The sequence below is a fragment of the Nycticebus coucang genome, chromosome 14, assembly GCF_027406575.1.
Source record: "Nycticebus coucang isolate mNycCou1 chromosome 14, mNycCou1.pri, whole genome shotgun sequence".
Lineage (NCBI taxonomy): Eukaryota > Metazoa > Chordata > Mammalia > Primates > Lorisidae > Nycticebus > Nycticebus coucang.
Genome location: NC_069793.1, coordinates 82,742,896 through 82,760,605, shown reverse-complemented (window position 1 = coordinate 82,760,605; position 17,710 = coordinate 82,742,896).

Here is a 17,710-nt window from a genome sequence, read left to right as displayed (position 1 = left end):
AACCTAACCAGGAAAAAAAGAGTAAAATCTCTAATTTCATCAATCAGAAATGGTAATGATGAAATAACAGACCCCTCAGAAATTCAAAAAATCCTTAACGAATACTACAAGAAATTCTATTCTCAGAAATATAAAAATCTGAAAGAAATTGACCTATACCTGTAAGTACGCCACCTACCAAGACTTAGCCAGAATGAAGTGGAAATGTTGAACAGGCCTATATCAAGTTCTGAAATAGCATCAACTGTACAAAATCTCCCTAAAAAGAAAATCCCAGGACCAGATGGCTTTATGTCAGAATTCTACCAAACCTTTAAAGAAGATCTAGTACTTATATTACTAAACCTCTTCCAAAATATAGAAAAAGAAGAAATATTAACCAACACATTCTACAAAGCAAACATCACCTTGATCACCAAACCAGTGATCTTGTTGGGAAAGACCAAACAAGAAAAGAAAATTATAGATCAATATCACTAATGAATATTGATGCTAAAATACTCAATAAGATCCTAACAAACAGAATCCAGCAACACATCAAACAAATTACACACCACGACCAAGTGGGATTTATCCCAGGGTCTCAAGGCTGGTTCAATATACATAAATCTATAAATGTAATTCAGCACATAAATAAACTAAAAAATAAGGACCATATGATTCTTTCAATTGATGCAGAAAAAGCTTTTGATAATATTCAGCATCCCTTCATGATCAGAACACTTAAGAAAATTGGTATAGAAAGGACATTTCTTAAACTAATAGAGGCCATCTACAGCAAACCCACAGCCAATATCATATTGAATGGACTTAAATTGAAATCATTTCCACTTACATCAGGAACTAGGCAAGGTTGCCTATTGTCTCCATTGCTCTTTAACATTGTAATGGAAGTTTTAGCCATTGCAATTAGGGAAGAAAAGGTGATCAAGGGTATCCACATAGGGTCAGAAGAGATCAAACTCTCACTCTTCTCAGATGATATGATCGTATATCTGGCAAACACTAGGGATTCTACTACAAAACTTTTAGAAGTGATCAAGGAATACAGCAATGTCTCAGGCTACAAAATCAACACCCATAAATCTGTAGCCTTTATAGATACCAACAATAACCAAGCCGAAAAAACAGTCAAGGACTTTATTCCTTTCACAGTAGTGCCAAAGAAGATGAAATATTTGGGAGAACACCTAACAAAGGACACGAAAGAGCTCTACAAAGAGAACTTTGAAACTTAAGAAAAGAAATAGCTAAAGATGGGGCTTTGCCCCCCTAGGCCAGTCTGGGGCCCCGCTAGGCTGTGGGGAGGTGTCCCTGCAGCAGGTCTCAGCACCTCGGGCGGCGGGAGGAGCGGTAGTGGCCAGGCAGCACAGCTTGGTGAAGGCTCTCGCGCACCTTGGCCCGCAGGCACCCGGCACGCACCCTGCCCACCGCCAAGAGCCAAAGAGGAAGGTCAGCTCTGCCGAAGGAGCCGGGAAGGAAGAGCCCAAGAGGAGGTCAGTGTGGTTGTCAGCTAAACCTGCTCCTGTGAAAGTGGAAACGAAGCCAAAAAAGGCAGCAGCAAGGATAAATCTTCAGACAAAAAAGTGCAACCAAAAGGGAAAAGAGGAGCAAAGGGAAAGCAGGCTGAAGTGGCTAACCAAGAAACCAAAGAAGATTTATCAGCAGAAAACGGAGAAACTAAAACTGAGGAGATTCCAGCTGCTGATGAAGCAGGAGAGAAAGAAGCCAAGTCTGATTAATATCGTATACCATGTCTTATCAGCGGTTCCTGTCTCCCTTCTTGTACAATCCAGAGGAATATTTTATCAACTATTTTGTAAATGCAAGTTTTTTAGTAGCTCTAGAAACATTTTTAAGAAGGAGGGAATCCCACCTCATCCCATTTTTTAAGTGTAAATTGCTTTTTTTTTAAGAGGTGAAATCATTTGCTGGTTGTTTATTTTTTGGTACAACCAGAAAATAGTTTGGGATGTTGAATTAATGGGAAGCTTTGACTATCTTGGGTGTGAGCTTAACATTCCATGGATGGGGGTTAGTTTTTATATCCTGTAATACAAAGCATACTAAATGGCAGTATGGAGTCCCAGTCCTGCATTTGATGTGTGAACATTGTAAATTACTTCTATTCCCATGTTGTTTTGTATTAGAATTGTTTCCTAAAGAAAACCACTCCCGTGATCATGGCTCTCCGTGTCAGAACTGTGCACACCCCTTAACATCTTTGGCTGTGGTGCTCCTGTTTTCCTAATAACTTTGTTGCTGTGCTGTGAAGGACTGAAAATCTGAGCATGTAGCATATGGTAATGAAGTGTGAATTGGTGGGACTTACCTAACAGCTTATCAGCATTTGAAGATACTGGTACTTGGTATCCTCTTAAGGAAAATTTGCCTCCAAATTTTAATCTGGAAAGTCACTGGAATAAATGTTTAAAAAAGAATTACAATAAATGGCTTTTTAGATTTTGGGTACATACGTTAAGAATTGTGTATACAAATTGAAATGTCTGTACCAATGCTCAACACAACCAATAAAATCTCAACTACAAAAGAAAAAAAAAAAAAGAAATAGCTGAAGATGTTAACAAACAGAAAAACATACCATGCTCATGGCTGGGAGGAATCAACATTGTTAAAATTTCTATACTACCCAAAGCAATATATAACTTTAATGCAATTCCTATTAAAGCTATATTGTCTTATTTTAAAGATCTTATAAAAATAATTTTTCATTTTATATGGAATCAGAAAAAAACTCAATAGCCAAAACATTACTCAGCAATAAAAACACAGCAGGAGGAATCACGCTACCAGACCTGAGACTATAAATCAATAGTGATCAAAACAGCATGGTACTGGCACAAAAACAAAGAAGTAGATGTCTGGAACAGAATAGAGAACCAAGAGATGAATCCAGCTACTTACCATTATTTGATTTTTGACAAACCAATTAAAAACATTCAGTGGGGAAAAGATTCCCTATTTAACAAATGGTGCTGGGTGAACTGGCTAGCAACCTGTACAAGATTGAAACTGGACCCACACCTTTCACCATTAACTAAGATAGACTCTCACTGGATAAAAGATTTAAACTTAAAACATAAAACTATAAAAATACTTGAAGAAAGTGCAGGGAAAACTCTAGAAGGAATCGGCCTCAGCGAATATTTTATGAGGAGGACTCCCCAGGCAATTGAAGCAGTATCAAAAATACACTACTGGTACCTGATCAAACTAAAAAGCTTCTGCACAGCCAAGAACATTGTAAGTAAAGCAAGCAGACAGCCCCCAGAATGGGAGAAAATATTTGCAGGTTATATCTCCAATAAAGGTCTAATAACAAGAATCCACAGAGAACTCAAACATTTTAGCAAGAAAAGAAGACGTGATCCCATCTCAGGGTGGGCAAGGGACTTGAAGAGAAACTTCTCTAAAGAAGACAGACACATGATCTACGAACACCTGAAAAAAAGCTCATCTTTAATCATCTAAGAAATGCAAATCAAAACTACTTTGAGATATCACCTAACCCCAGTAAGAGTAGCCCACATAAAAAACTCCCCAAACAAGAGATGTTGGCGTGGATGTGGAGGAGAGGGCACACTTCTACACTGCTGGTGGGAATGCACACTAATACATTCCTTCTGGAAGGATATTTGGAGAGTACTTAGAGACCTAAAAATAGACCTGCCATTCGATCCTATAATTCCTTTACTAGGTTTATACCCAGAAGACCAAAAATCACAATATAACAAAGACATCGGTACCAGAATGTTTATTGCAGCCCAATTCATAATTGCTAAGTCATGGAAGAAGCCCAAATGCCCATCAACCCACGAATGGACTAGCAAATTGTGGTACATGTATACCATGGAATATTATGCAGCCTTAAAGAAAGATGGAGACTTTACCTCTTTCATGTTTACATGGATGGAGCTGGAACATATTCTTCTTAGCAAAGTATCTCAGGAATGGAAGAAAAAGTATCCAATGTACTCAGCCCTACTGTGAAGCTAAATTATAGCTTTCACATGAAGGCTATAACCCAACTATAGCACAAGACTATGAGGAAAGAGCCAAGGAAGGAGAAGGGAGGGGGGAGGTTAGGGTGGAGAGAGGGTAATGGGTGGGGCCACACCTACAGTGCATCTTAGAATGGGTACAGGTGAAACTTACTAAAGGCAGAATACAAATGTCTACATACAATAACTAAGAAAATGTCATGAAGGCTACGTTGAACAGTTTGATGACAATATTTCAGATTGTATATGAAACCAGCACATTGTACCACTTGATTGCACTAATATACACAGCTATGATTTAACAATAAAAAAAAGTAAACCCGCCCAGAAAATTTTGATAAAAAAAGGTAAAAAGGGAAAGAAAAATATGATTCTCAAAGCCAATATTTTGCCTGTGAACTTGGCTGATAAAAATTCTCAAATGATTAGCCCTATATTAAAAATTCCACATTTTAATTTTGGCAGAAGATCTTGGGGTTTTTAAGAAAAACATCGTTGAAACCTCTTCTCTTCAAACTATCTGATACTTACATGGTTTACATCCTTTTCTTCATTTTCTCAAACTCCCTTGATAGTTTTGTAACATTAAACAGTGCTAGATTCAAAAGCAGGAACATATTTAACACTTACACAGAATTCCTAATGTCATTTATTCTCCTAACAAGCTTAGTGAGAAATGAAAAAAACAAAGAAAAAGACATTTTGTACTTATGCTCTTCCTCCAAGCAATGGAGAATGGATGTAACAGATTCCATGCATTAGTTGAGTATTCTATTACCCCACTTTGCTAAGAGTTAGATCAAAAGGGCCATTGCTCTCAATAATTCCTCCTCCTTCTATACCAGAAATCTGCCCCCAGCACTAGAAGAATTCTGTAGTGCCATAGAGAATATCTCTGGCTTCAAACAGGTCACTACAAAAACTCAAAAATAGTTGATGCAAAAGAAAAGAAAAAAACACAAATGGGTAAAACAGTTGATTTTCTATTAATCAAAATGCTCAGGAAGTTTTTATTAAATTGACTTTTCTAGTTAAGTATAGAGTAAACATATCATTGATATGAGACCTGCTGCAGATGTCCCTGTTCAGATCATGCTTCCCAATGTTTCTAACCTACATGTTCTCTTAGTGAACATAAAAATCCCTCCCTTCCCCAGAGCTTCTGCTCCTTTGCATATGTCCAGAGCCCTTGCTGTCATCTTCACGATGGAATCACTGAGAGGCAGTACAATCTTATCAGCCAAGAAGTTCCCTTTAGCTTTTTTGATGTAGTTTACATAATGAAAATAATGAATTTGTGGTATTTCAATCTCAATTATTTTCATAACATTAAATATGTATTTTCATACAGTCCCTAGAAAAGTGAGATACATTTTCCTAGAGAAAGGCATGTCTCTGCCCCATCCCCACTCACAAACAAGAAAATACTGTTCTAAGATTAAGCATTCCAATTTTCTGCCTTAGTAAATGGGATGGAGAGAACATAATTGAATTCCCATTTAATGCTTAGGATCTAATAATGCCTTGGGCTCTGGATGATAAACTTAAACCTTCAACATATAACAGTATAACTACAGAGACTTGAAACAAGCAAACTTGACTGGAAGGTATACCACAAACCCAGAAAAATATCACAAAAAGTACCCCTTTGTTATTTTTTAACAGGGTCTCAATTACCATGAGCATTGTTTCGAGTTTAAACTTGAAAATATTTAGGTCATACCATGAATGCAGCTCATCTTTGGTGATTTTTACCCACGGCATCTTCTATTATTTATGAAAAAAGAATCTAACCTCTTCTTTATCCATCGATTTACAACCCTCCTATGTTTGCAGATCCGTGACTGTTTTCCCCTGTTGGTATTTGCTCAGGCCCTGGGTATTTTAATGGCCATAGTTCTCCTCATGTGCTCCTGGCAATTAATCCCTAGTGCAGTATGTATACTTTGGTGCCCTTTAATTGCATGACCTCCACTCTCACATCTCCCTAGGCTAACACCATGCTAACACCTGGATTCCTTCCAATTTTAAGAGAGAGCGTGTTCAGGAAACAAAACTAGAATGGGCTTGAAGTGTCCTATTTTTTTTTTTTCCACTATTGCATGGTCCCTTTGAATTTCACCTTGAAATTCATTAAGAAAAGACAAAGAGGAGAAATTGCACCATTTCATCTCAGTGGTACTCTGCATCCTTTTTTGGGTTGTTTTTGGCTCCTGAAATGCCAAGATTTCAGACAGATATTAACCAGTAGTTCAAGGACCATAGTTTCTTAGAGCATCCCTTGATCATTCAGGGATGCATCCTTCTCCTCAAATTCTTTTATTCAATAGGGCATACATGAAATGATGATTATGTCACAAAGTTGCTAAAGGGAGAATACATATTTTTAAAATGCTGTTCTGAGATGTGATGTTATCAACATGGCTGAAGAGAGACTACATAGCATCATCTGCCCTACACTAAAGGACCGAGGGAAGGAATAAGTAGCTAAGATTTGGCTGGAGCACTAAACAGACAGTACTGGAGTGCAGGGTTTGGGGTATAGAGAACTGTCTGTGGTGCTTGGAAGCCCAGGAGGGCAGCATGGAGGCACTGGGCTCTGCGGCCCCATCTCCTGTGCCCATGGGATTGGATAGACTGGGCATGAGGAGGGACTTCTTATCTGGGAGGAAAGGTATGCAAAAGATTCCCACTATCTCCCACTGCCACTACAAATACCTACTGTCCTTACAACACTGACTCTGACTCTGACTCAGGTTTTAAAATTTCCCATTGAACACAAAATCAGACATCCTGAGTATGTCTCTTCTCTCCATACCAATGGGCTATGTAACTTTGCTGAGACTCATATACAAAGTGAAGATGATGACACCCACCTCATGTGGTTCTTGGGACAACTAAATGAGGTAATGTGACAGTGGCCAAGGGAAACTTTCCCTTTACCATCTGAAGTTAAGGCAGATTCATAGGACAGAAGGTTTGCAGATTTATTATCATGCATGGAGGTGAAGTGCAGAGTGATTACCCCACTCTCCAATGGGGTAAAGAAGTAGCTATACCATTTCGAGGTTACAGAAAGGATGGGGCTTGGATCATGACAAAACAGGTTATGGGACAGGAAGAAGAGGGTCCCAGGGAGCAAAGGTGGCCTTGATATATAGATGAAACCTCCTCAAAGGTAGCAACCCTCAGAAAGAACAGGAGGTGAATGTTGCTTTCAAACGTTTAAAGGTGTCAAATTTTCAGTTAATCTTTCCTCGATTAGACAAAATAAAACCCTCAGAGAAAGCCTGGCTGCATCAATGCAGATTTTCTCTACACATGCAAATCTCCACCCCCAAAAGACAGCTTTTTAGCTTTACTTATATTTTCAGCCCTTCTGAATAGCCATCATGAACTATGTCAAGGACGTATATTTGGAGTTGAGGGTACCTAGTAAGTGCCTGTCAGAAACAAGTATTAATTTGGCTAGCATCAATGATTTTGGCTATATTTTGGCTATTATCAGCCATTCTTGATATTTTTCCTCCAAACTTTTCATGGTTCTGCTAATGTCTTTGACATCAAGAGGCCACTAGTGTCTCCAATTCCAGGCAAACCAACCTAAGAAAGGGAAGGAAGCCAGCAACCAGAGCCTTTATGCAATATCGTTCATGAATCCTGTTTTTAAATGCAGAAATCTAAATTCTACCAGTTGTAAAATGTTTTCTATTTCCCTCCAGAATTATGCTCATGTCCCAAAATCACATTTAAAAATTCTACACAGACGAATGTACTGGAGTAAATGACTTAAAATTCTTAATACTTCCCTCCTGGTGCCTCAGTTAGACATTGGCACCAAAGGAAAATCTGGGCTTCTTCCTAGGAGTTCATCTGTTCCCTGGGGCTTATTTTAAACCATAATCTACTTGCTCTAAGGGGAGAGATGTTCCTGTAACATTAAACTAGGATGTTGTAAACAGAGTTTGGTGCCCTCATTTATTCTGTGTGGGGACTTAACAGATGAGATAGTTTCAGGAATATGTGTGAGGAGATGGGGGAAATAGAGTCTGGTGGTGGAGATCAGTCTAAGGAATACCTAAGTCAGGAGGCACCAGTGGTCTGCAGGACAGAACACACAAAGGAGCAGGTGAAGGGTCGGCTGGGAAGTAGAGTCCCAGCAACCAACAGTCAAGTCAAGACCTCAGAAGTCAGAGACCGAGAGAGGCTGGACACAGGCTGGGGGCAGGAAGACAAGGCATTTGCTGGCAACAGGTTCTACCATCAATATCATGGCCTGTGTCTAGGATTTGACACAGCTGCCCAGTGAAAGGTTCTGGAATTGGGAGGACACAGTTCTTAGCTGGGGTCCCTAGACAAATAATCAGTGGTCTACTGGCCATCAAGTACAAAGGAGGATTTTCTGTTTTCATTTCACTAATCTCTGTTGTGTGATACCAATAGCCAAAAATCTTAAAATGCATCTCCTTGCCTTTGGGACCCTGAGGTCCTTATGCTAACTCCTGCCCTTTGCCGGACAGCTCTCTTCAGCTGCATCAGACAGCTGCTAAATATTAACATTCCCTTCTACTCCCTGGATAGTCCCCTCAGTGCTTTATCTACCCCATAGTTAGTGATGCCCTACAAATTAGAATTCCCTCCCTAGAGCACATCCATGAATGCCAGATTCATTCATCAAGTGTTTAAAGGACAACATGTCCACATGGGCATTTCATTACCTCCTGAAAGGTGTAAACAGTGGTGCCCAGAGACAAGGCTGCAGAGAAGATGTTCGGCGCAGGTTATTGAAAGGCCTGGCAGTGCAAAGATGGCATCGTCCCCCAGGGGAAGTTAGAGACCCTTTTATATGGAGTCATAGGGGGTGGGCACATTCCTGTCAGGTTAGGGTCTTTGGAGGTTCTGGGGGTGGGGCTAACCACATCATTTGTGACTTTGTCTTAGATAGAAAGGAGGAGAAGGAGAGGAAAAGTGTTTGTGTGTGGATGTGTTTGGCCCCCCAACACCTCCAGCCTATACTTCCCCAGAACCAACCATTCTCTCCCTCCTACCTTCCCTCCTCCTCCTCTTTCCCCTTCTATCCCTCCTCGCTTCTGTTCTCTCTACCCCAAATTTCTCTATCCCAGTGGTTCTCAACCTTCCTGATGCCTCCTAATGTCACAACCCTTTAATACAGTTCCTCATGTTGTGGTGACCCCCAACCATAAAATTCTTTTCCTTGCTACTTCATATCTGTCATTTTGCTACTGTTACGAATCGCAATGTAAATATCTGATATGTAGGATGTATTTTCATTGTTACAAAGGGGTCGCGACCCACAGGTTGAGAACCACCTAGCTGAAACATACACACACCTGCAAACACTTCCACAGGCAAAAGCTCAAAGCAATTTAAAACAGTGCTTCTTAAACCTTACCATCCATACAAATCACCTGAATGTCTTGCTACAGTTCAGATTATAATTTAGATGTCTAAAGTGAGGCCCCAAATTTTACATTTCTAATAATTCCCAGGATTCATTGGTGTTGCTGGACCCTGGGCCACACTTAGAGTAATAAGATTAACTGGGAACAGAGTCACCCAAGATTACAAATTCTCACCTCTGCCACTACCTCCCTTCAGACCCTGAGCTATTGCACTCCTCTGTTTGGGCTTCAGTGTCTCTATCTGAAATAGGTGACTGAACCAAACAATTCCTAAGTAAGTCTCCATCTCTCCATCCCACTCATATAGCATCAATGGAGGGATAAAAATCTCTGAACTGTAGCTACCAAAATATAACCAATTTCTGTGCAGTGAACCTGTGAAAAACTAACAAGGATTTAACAATGATGCTAAACTAAACTAGGATATGGTGGTGATAAAAAACTGAACAGAGTACCATCTACAACAGTTACAGTTCTTGAATGTACACGTTCTTAATGTTGGTGTGCTAGGGACAAAACTGGCAAGGTGAAAACAGTGCTATTTTGTGAAATAATAGCAGTTTGAAATTATTTATTTTTCCAATGTACTTGAAAATCAAATGACAACCACCAGGAAGACACTTAAGGATAATCACTAAATAACACAAAAATTAAAGTTAAAAAATAAGGTTATTCTAGGTCTAATGGTTATTTTTAGGGACTAGCAGCAAGGTTCTATATTTTTCTGTGATGAGTAGATGACACCCATGCTCCATACTGGTTTTGACTTTGTTATTGTGGCAGTGGCATAGAGAAGAAACCGGATAGGACTTGGAATACAATGATTTCAGTTCCAGTATAAGTTCTGCCTCTTACTAGCTGTGTCAACTTGAGAAAAATGCACGAGCCTTTTTTCTAATTGGTAAAATGAGAATAGTGATGATACACATGCCAGTATGTTGCTTTGAAGATCAAATTAACTAATGAGGATAACAGAATTTAAACAAAACTTACCAAGGCTCAGTGGCTAATGCCTGTAATCCCAGCACTTTGGGAGCCTGAGACAGGGATCACTTAAGGAGTTTGAGACCAACAAAGTAAGTCTCCATCTCTACAAAAAAAAAAATTATCCAGGTGTGGTGGTGCACACCTGTAGTCTCAGGATGCTGAGGCATGAGGATTGCTTGAGCCCTGAAGTTTAAGGTTTCAGTTGAGTTGTGATCATACCAGTCCACTCTAGCCCAGGTGACAGAGTGAGACTTTGTCTTAAAGCAAAATTTAACAAAAATTATAGAATACTATAAAAATGTGAGAAGAGGGAGAATATAAGAGAGAGGAGAGGAAGAGGACTAGTGGTAATTATTATAGTGTAAATAAACTAAAAAATAGAAAACTTGCTATCATTCCCTTCCTAAAAGTTGTTCAATTGCCTCCCCATTATCTCGAGAAAAGCAAGCTATTCAATAACTACCATGATTGGGCTTCCGCCTACATTTCTAGCTCATTTCCTAATACAACATGTTGGCCTTTCTATTGACAAGTGTCTGTGGAGTCTCCACGTTGAGTGAATGATTGAGTTAATAAATGTGTTCTGATTTAAGAGAAAACTGAAACTACCACTTAGAATTGCTGCCCTCTGTTGGTATGCCCACCACACAGAAGGTTCTATAAAGGGTGGGGCTCACACCTTTCCTCTTAAAGCCCTGAAGAGTAAGGGGTGCTTGGACTATGAGCTCCCTGCCCACTGGCCTCCCTGAGGCTGCCTGCCTGAACATGTGACTGATGTGATGGGACATTAAGCCCCCTTATGTACCCCATAGGCAACTCAGGACCACCACACTTCTCCCTTTCCCAGTTAGGCATTGAACTTGGGGGACAGGGGACAGGCCCACAGGCCAGAATCCATACTCTTAGGACCTGGTCACATTGCTCAGGGGCATAGAGGGGAGATTTGTGTACTAAAGCAGGAGGTGAGGAAACCCACATAGGCAGAAATGAAAGAAGAGTGCAATGTGCGTCCTAAGTGGAACACACTCAAAGCTGCGCTCTCTGTCCAGGGCAAGATTCTGGGCAAAGAAGTTCAGCTAATTTGAGCTTCTACTTGCAGTCAGATACTGGAAGGAGATTTGTGGGGTAGAGAAGAAGGGATAAGAGTGAAAGCCACTCTTGACAGCCACTCTGTGAATCCCAAATGGCACCTTCTCCATAAGCAGGCTTTCTGACTTGGTGTGGCCTCTTTACCCCTACCCACCCAGGGCTTTCCCAGTGGCCGGGAAACAGATGTTCAACCCCTGCTGAGACAACTCAGCTCTTATGTGGAGCCTGAATGCAGACTCACCTGACCCATGTTCACCCAGCCTCATTCCTCCACCTTCCTTTGATGCACGGAAAAATAAAGAGTCCTCTGGGAGCTCCAGGAGACTGAGGACCACTTGGAAAACTGAGTGCTTCTCCTAATTGACTAGAGCCAGTTGCAGATCCCCCAAAACATCATTGCAGCTGTTTTTTTTCTTCAAGGCCCACCTACTGGTAGGAAGACAATGTTTACAGCTCAATACACCATGTACTGATTCAATCATAGAGGGCATGATTGACTTTTACTCACAAGGGCCACCCAAAGATCAGATATTAAATCTGGGTGTTTCAATATAATTCACACAGTTGAGAAGACCAGAGCATTTGGGAAAGAGAAAGAATTTCAAATACCTCCATCTTTCCTCATCACCAAGAGACAAGAAACTTGCCCATGCGCATAGTAACTCATCACTCAGCCTACAAATAACTAGCAGTTGAGAAAACCACTACACTAACAATATATGTAACCAAAGTATCCATTCAGAATGCAGACCCCCACTGAAGTACTCACAAGTAAAACTGAATGTTCTTACCCAAAATATGTTACAGACACTCTCTTACAAGTGAGAAGGAAGAAAAATTCCCATCTAAACAGAAGAAAATTCAAAAGCAAGAAGCAATAGATGCTACAGATGAGAAGAAATCAATTCAAGAACTTTGAAAGTATGAGAAATCAGAGTTAAAGGACACCCCCCCAAAGGTACCAGCTCTCTAGCAATGGATCCTAACAAAAATAAAAATATTGAAAATGACAGCCAAATAATTCTAAATAGCGATTTTAAGAAAGCTCCTAGAGATCCAAAAGAAAATGAAAAATCAACTCAAAGAAACCAGAAAAATAATTCAAGAAAGGAATGAAAAATTTACTAAAGATACAGATATATTTACAAAAACCAAATAGAACCTCTGACAATTGAAATTTTATTTGGGTAAATACAAAACACAGTGGAAAGTTTTAAAAAGAAATAATTGCAGAGCTTGAGGACAACTCTTTAACTCAGTCAGTCAAAGAAAATAATAAAGAATCATGAACAATGAACAAAGTCAATGAGAAATATGAAAGTATGTAAAAACAGCCAAAAGTAAGAATCATAGGCATCCCTAAGGGTGAAGAAGAAAAACCATAAGGCCTGGAAAACCCACCTGAAGGAAAAGTTGAGGAAAACTTCCCTGGTCTTGCTAGAGATTTACACATTCAGGTACCAAAATTTCAACAAACACCCAGAATACTCATTGTAAAAAGGGAATTTACAATGCTTATAGTCATCAGAATGTCAAAAACTTCGCACAAAGGAGGACCACTTATGAGCTGTGAGGTGAAAACATCAAGTAATTTACAAAGGAAAATTCATCAGACTAACAGCAGACATTTCAAGAGAAACCGCAAGCCAGAAAGGAATAGTGTCCTATCTTTATTCTCCTTAAACGAAATAAATCACTAGTCAAGAATTTTGTACCATGATAAACCAAGTTTCATAAAGGAAGGAGAAATAAATGTTTCCCCAAAACACCAAACACTAAGGAAATTTGTCACTACTAGATCTGCCCTACAGGAAATGTTCAAAAGTGAATTATACATGGAATAGCACAACAGATACCAACCAGTGCAAAAACATTCAAAAGATACAGCTCACAACTCATAAAACTATAGCACAAGAAAGAAAAGAAAGCAATAAGGTGTTACTCAACATGATTTTCAAAATAGCATCACATATACCAATGCTTTCTCTTAGTGTTAGCAGTTTAAATGCACCACTGAAAAGACACAGGGTGGCTGAATGCATGAAAAAACAGGACTCAAGTAATTGCTATCTCCAAGAAACACCTAAACTACAAGAACTCACAGAAACTCAAGGTAATAGGATGGGAAAATATTCCACACAAATGGAAACCAAAAGGAAGCAGGCATAGCCATTCTCATATCAGATAAAATGAGCTTTAAATACACAATTTAAGAAAAAGAAAAGATGGTAAAGGAAGAAGCAGTACAAGAAGAAGACATATGTGCATCTAACACAGGGGTTCCCAATTTAATAACGCAATAAATATAAACAGCACCATCTTAATAATAGGAGACTTTAACACCCCACTGACGAAACTGGACAGATCATCAAAGCAGAAAATGAATTAAAAAAACACTGAACTTAAAAAGATCCTTAGAACAAATGGCTAACAGACATGTACAGACCATCTCACCAAAAAATACACTGAATATACATTTTTCTCATCAACACATCAGATAATTCTTAGATTGATCATATCTTAGTCCACAAAGTAAGTGTCAGCATATTCGAAAAGTCAAAAGCATACCATATATCTTCTCAGACCACAGGAGAATGAAGCTGGAAATCGTTTCCTAAATCAACACTCAAATCTACATAAATTCGTGGAAATTAAACAATTTGCTGCTGAATGATCCTTGGGTCCATGATGAAAGTAAGATGGAAATCAAAATATTTCTAGAACTGAATAACAAAGGAGACACAAGTTTTCAAAATCTATGGGATACAGAAAAAGCAGCCCTAAGGAGAAAGCTCATAGTCATAAATGAGTATATAAAAAAGAAAGATCACAAATTAACAACTTAATATCATACCCCAAGGAACTAGAAAAAGAAGAATAAACCAAACTCAAAGCTGGAAGAAGAAAAGAATAACAAAGCTCAGAGCAGAACTGAAAGAAATGGAAAATAAAACATCAATACAAAGGATTAATGAAACAAAAAGTTAATTCGTCAAAAAGATAAACAATATCATTGATCACTAGCCAAGTGAACTATAAACAGAAGAGAAAGGACTTAAATAATCTCAATCAGAATTGAAAAAGGAGGCTCAGCACCCATTACTCAGTGGTTAGGGCACCGGCCACATACACCAAGGCTGGTGGGTTTCTGGCCTGGGCCTGCCCAACGACAATGACAACTGCAACAAAAATATAGCTGGGCATTGTGGTGGGTGCCTGTAGTCACAGCTACTTGGGAGGCTGAGGCAAGAGAATCACTTAAGCCCAAGAATTAGAGGTTACGGTGAGCTGTAGCGCCAGGGCACTCTGCCGAAGGCAACATAGTGAGACTCTGTCTAAAGAAAAAAAAAAAGAAAGAAAAGAAAGAAAGAAATGAAAAAGGGGACATTACAACTGCTACCACAGATGTACAAAATATCATCTGTGAATACTACGAAAACTTCCACATTATCAAACTAGAAAACCCAGAAGTGGATAAATTACTAGAAACACAATACCTTTCAAGCCTGAATCAGGAAGAAATGGAAATCCTGAATAGAACAATAATATGCATAAAGATTGAAGTAAATAAAAAGTCTCTCAACAAAAAAATAAGACCTGGACCAGACAGATTCACCACTGAATTCTACATGACCTACAAAGTATCAGTACCTAACCTACAGAAATTATTCCAGAATATTGGGAAGGAGGAAATACTCTCCAACTTATTTTATGAAGCTAGTATTACTTTGATACCAAAGCAAAGAAAGGACACAACAAGAAAACAAAACTTCAGACCAATATCCCTTACATACATAGATGCAAAAATCATCAAGAAAATGTTAACAAACTAAGTTCAACAGTACATCAAAAAAAATAACCCACTGTGATCAAATGGGTTTCATCCTCAGGATGTAAGAATGACTTAACAGACTCGAATCAATACACATGTTTCACCACTTAAACAAACAACAAAAGCAAAGACTATATGATCATCTCAATAGGTATAGAAAAAAGCATTTGATAAAATCTAGCACACATTCATGATAAAAAAAAAATCTAAACAACTAGGCATATGTCTACAAAAAAACCCTAATCAACTAGGAACACATGTCAAAATTATAAAAGCCAGGCCAGGCACAGTGGCTCATGCCTATAATCCTTGCACTCTAGGCCAAGGCCAAAACGGGTGGATTGATTGAGCTTACAGGTTTGAGACCAGCTTGAGTCAGAGCAAGACCTCGTCTCTAAAAGTAGCCAGGCATTGTGGCCAGCACCTGTAATCCCAGCTACTTAGGAGGCTGAGGCAAGAGAATCACTTGAGCCCAAGAGTTTGAGGTTGCTGTGAACTATGATGCCATAGTGCTCTATCAAGGGAAACCAAGTGAGACTCTGTCTCAAAAAAAAAAAAAATTATAAAAGCCATATATGAAAAGTCCATACCCAACTTTATACTGAAGGGGGAAAAGGAAAAAGCATTCCCTCAAAAAATGGAATAAAATAAGGTTGCCCACCACGACCGTATCTATTCAACGTAGTATCGGAAGTCTTAAGAACTGTCAGATGAGAGAAAGAAATAAAGGGCATCCAAATCCAGAATGAGGAAATCAAATTATTCCTGTTTGCTGATGATCTGATTTTGCATCTAGAAAATTCTAAAAGTTTCACCAAAATACTCCTTCACTTGATAAATAAATTCAGCAAAGTCTCAGGTTACAAAATCAATGTATTTAGACCTGTAATGTTTCTGTATACTACCAGTCAAACAAATGTACAAATGTCAAAGCAAAGACTCAATGCTTTTCATAATAGCTACAAAGAAAATAAAATATCCAGGAACATATTTAACAAAAAAGTAAAAGATCTATTCAAGTAGAGCTACAAAACATTGATGAAAAGTCACAGGTAACACAAACAAATGAAAAGACATCTCATATTCATGGATTCATAGAATCAACATCATTAAAATGTCCATGCTACCCAAAGTGATTCAACACAATCCCCACCAAGATATCAGTATCATATTTCACAGATCTAGAAAAATAATCCTAAGCTTGTTGGTATTCAAAAAGAGCCCAAATAGCCAAAGCAAATTTAAGGAAAAAGAAAAATCTGGAGGCATCACATCACCAATCTTCAAATTATACTACAAGGTTATAGTAACCAAAACAACATGGTATTTATATAAAAGTAGAGATGAAGACCAATTGAATAGAAAAGAGAACCTGCAAATAAAACAACTACCTACAACCAACTGATCTTTGATACAGAAAACAGTAACATACACTGGGGGAAAAAAGGCTTATTTAACAAATGGTACCAGGTAAATTGAATACCCATATGTGAAAGAATGAAACAGGAACTCTATCTCTGACCATATACAAAAATCAATACAAGATAGATTAAAGACTTAAATGTGAGGTATGTAACCATAAAATGTCTAGATGAAAACCTAAGAAAATTATTTTAGACATCGGTCTAGGCAAAGGATTGATGACTAAGACAACAAAGGCAAATATAGCAACAACAAAAGTCAACAAATGGCACTGGATTAAATTTAAAAACTTCTGCACAGCAAAGGAAATAATCAACAGAGTGAATTGATAACCTACAGAATGGGAAAAAATATTCCCAAACCATACATCCAAGAAAAGACTAATATTTAGAATCTACAGAGAACTCAAGCAAATCAGCAAGAAACAAACAATCCCATCAAAAAGTGAACAAAAGATATGAACAGAAGTTTTTTGAAAGAAGATAGACAAATGGCCAACAAACAAGAAAAAATGCTCCACAACCCTATTCATCTAAGAAAAGCCAATTAAAACTAAAAGGAGATATCACCTTACCTCTCTCAGAATGGCCATTATTAAAGAGCCAAAACAGGGCGACGCCTGTAGCTCGAGGAGCAGGGTGCCAGCCCCATATACCGGAGGTGGCAGGTTCAAGCCCAGCCCTGGCCAAAACTGCAAAAAAATAAAAAAGAGTCAAAACACAATAGATGCTAGAGAAGATGCAGAGGGAAAGAATTGTTTATACTCTGCTGCTGGGACCACAAATTATTATAACCTCTATGGAAATCAGTATAGTAATTCCTCAAGGAAATAAATCTATACCTACCATTAGGTCCAGCAATTCTACTGCTGGATATCTTATCAAAAAGACACCTGAACTTGAATGTTTATTTCAGTACAGTTCACAACTGCAAAG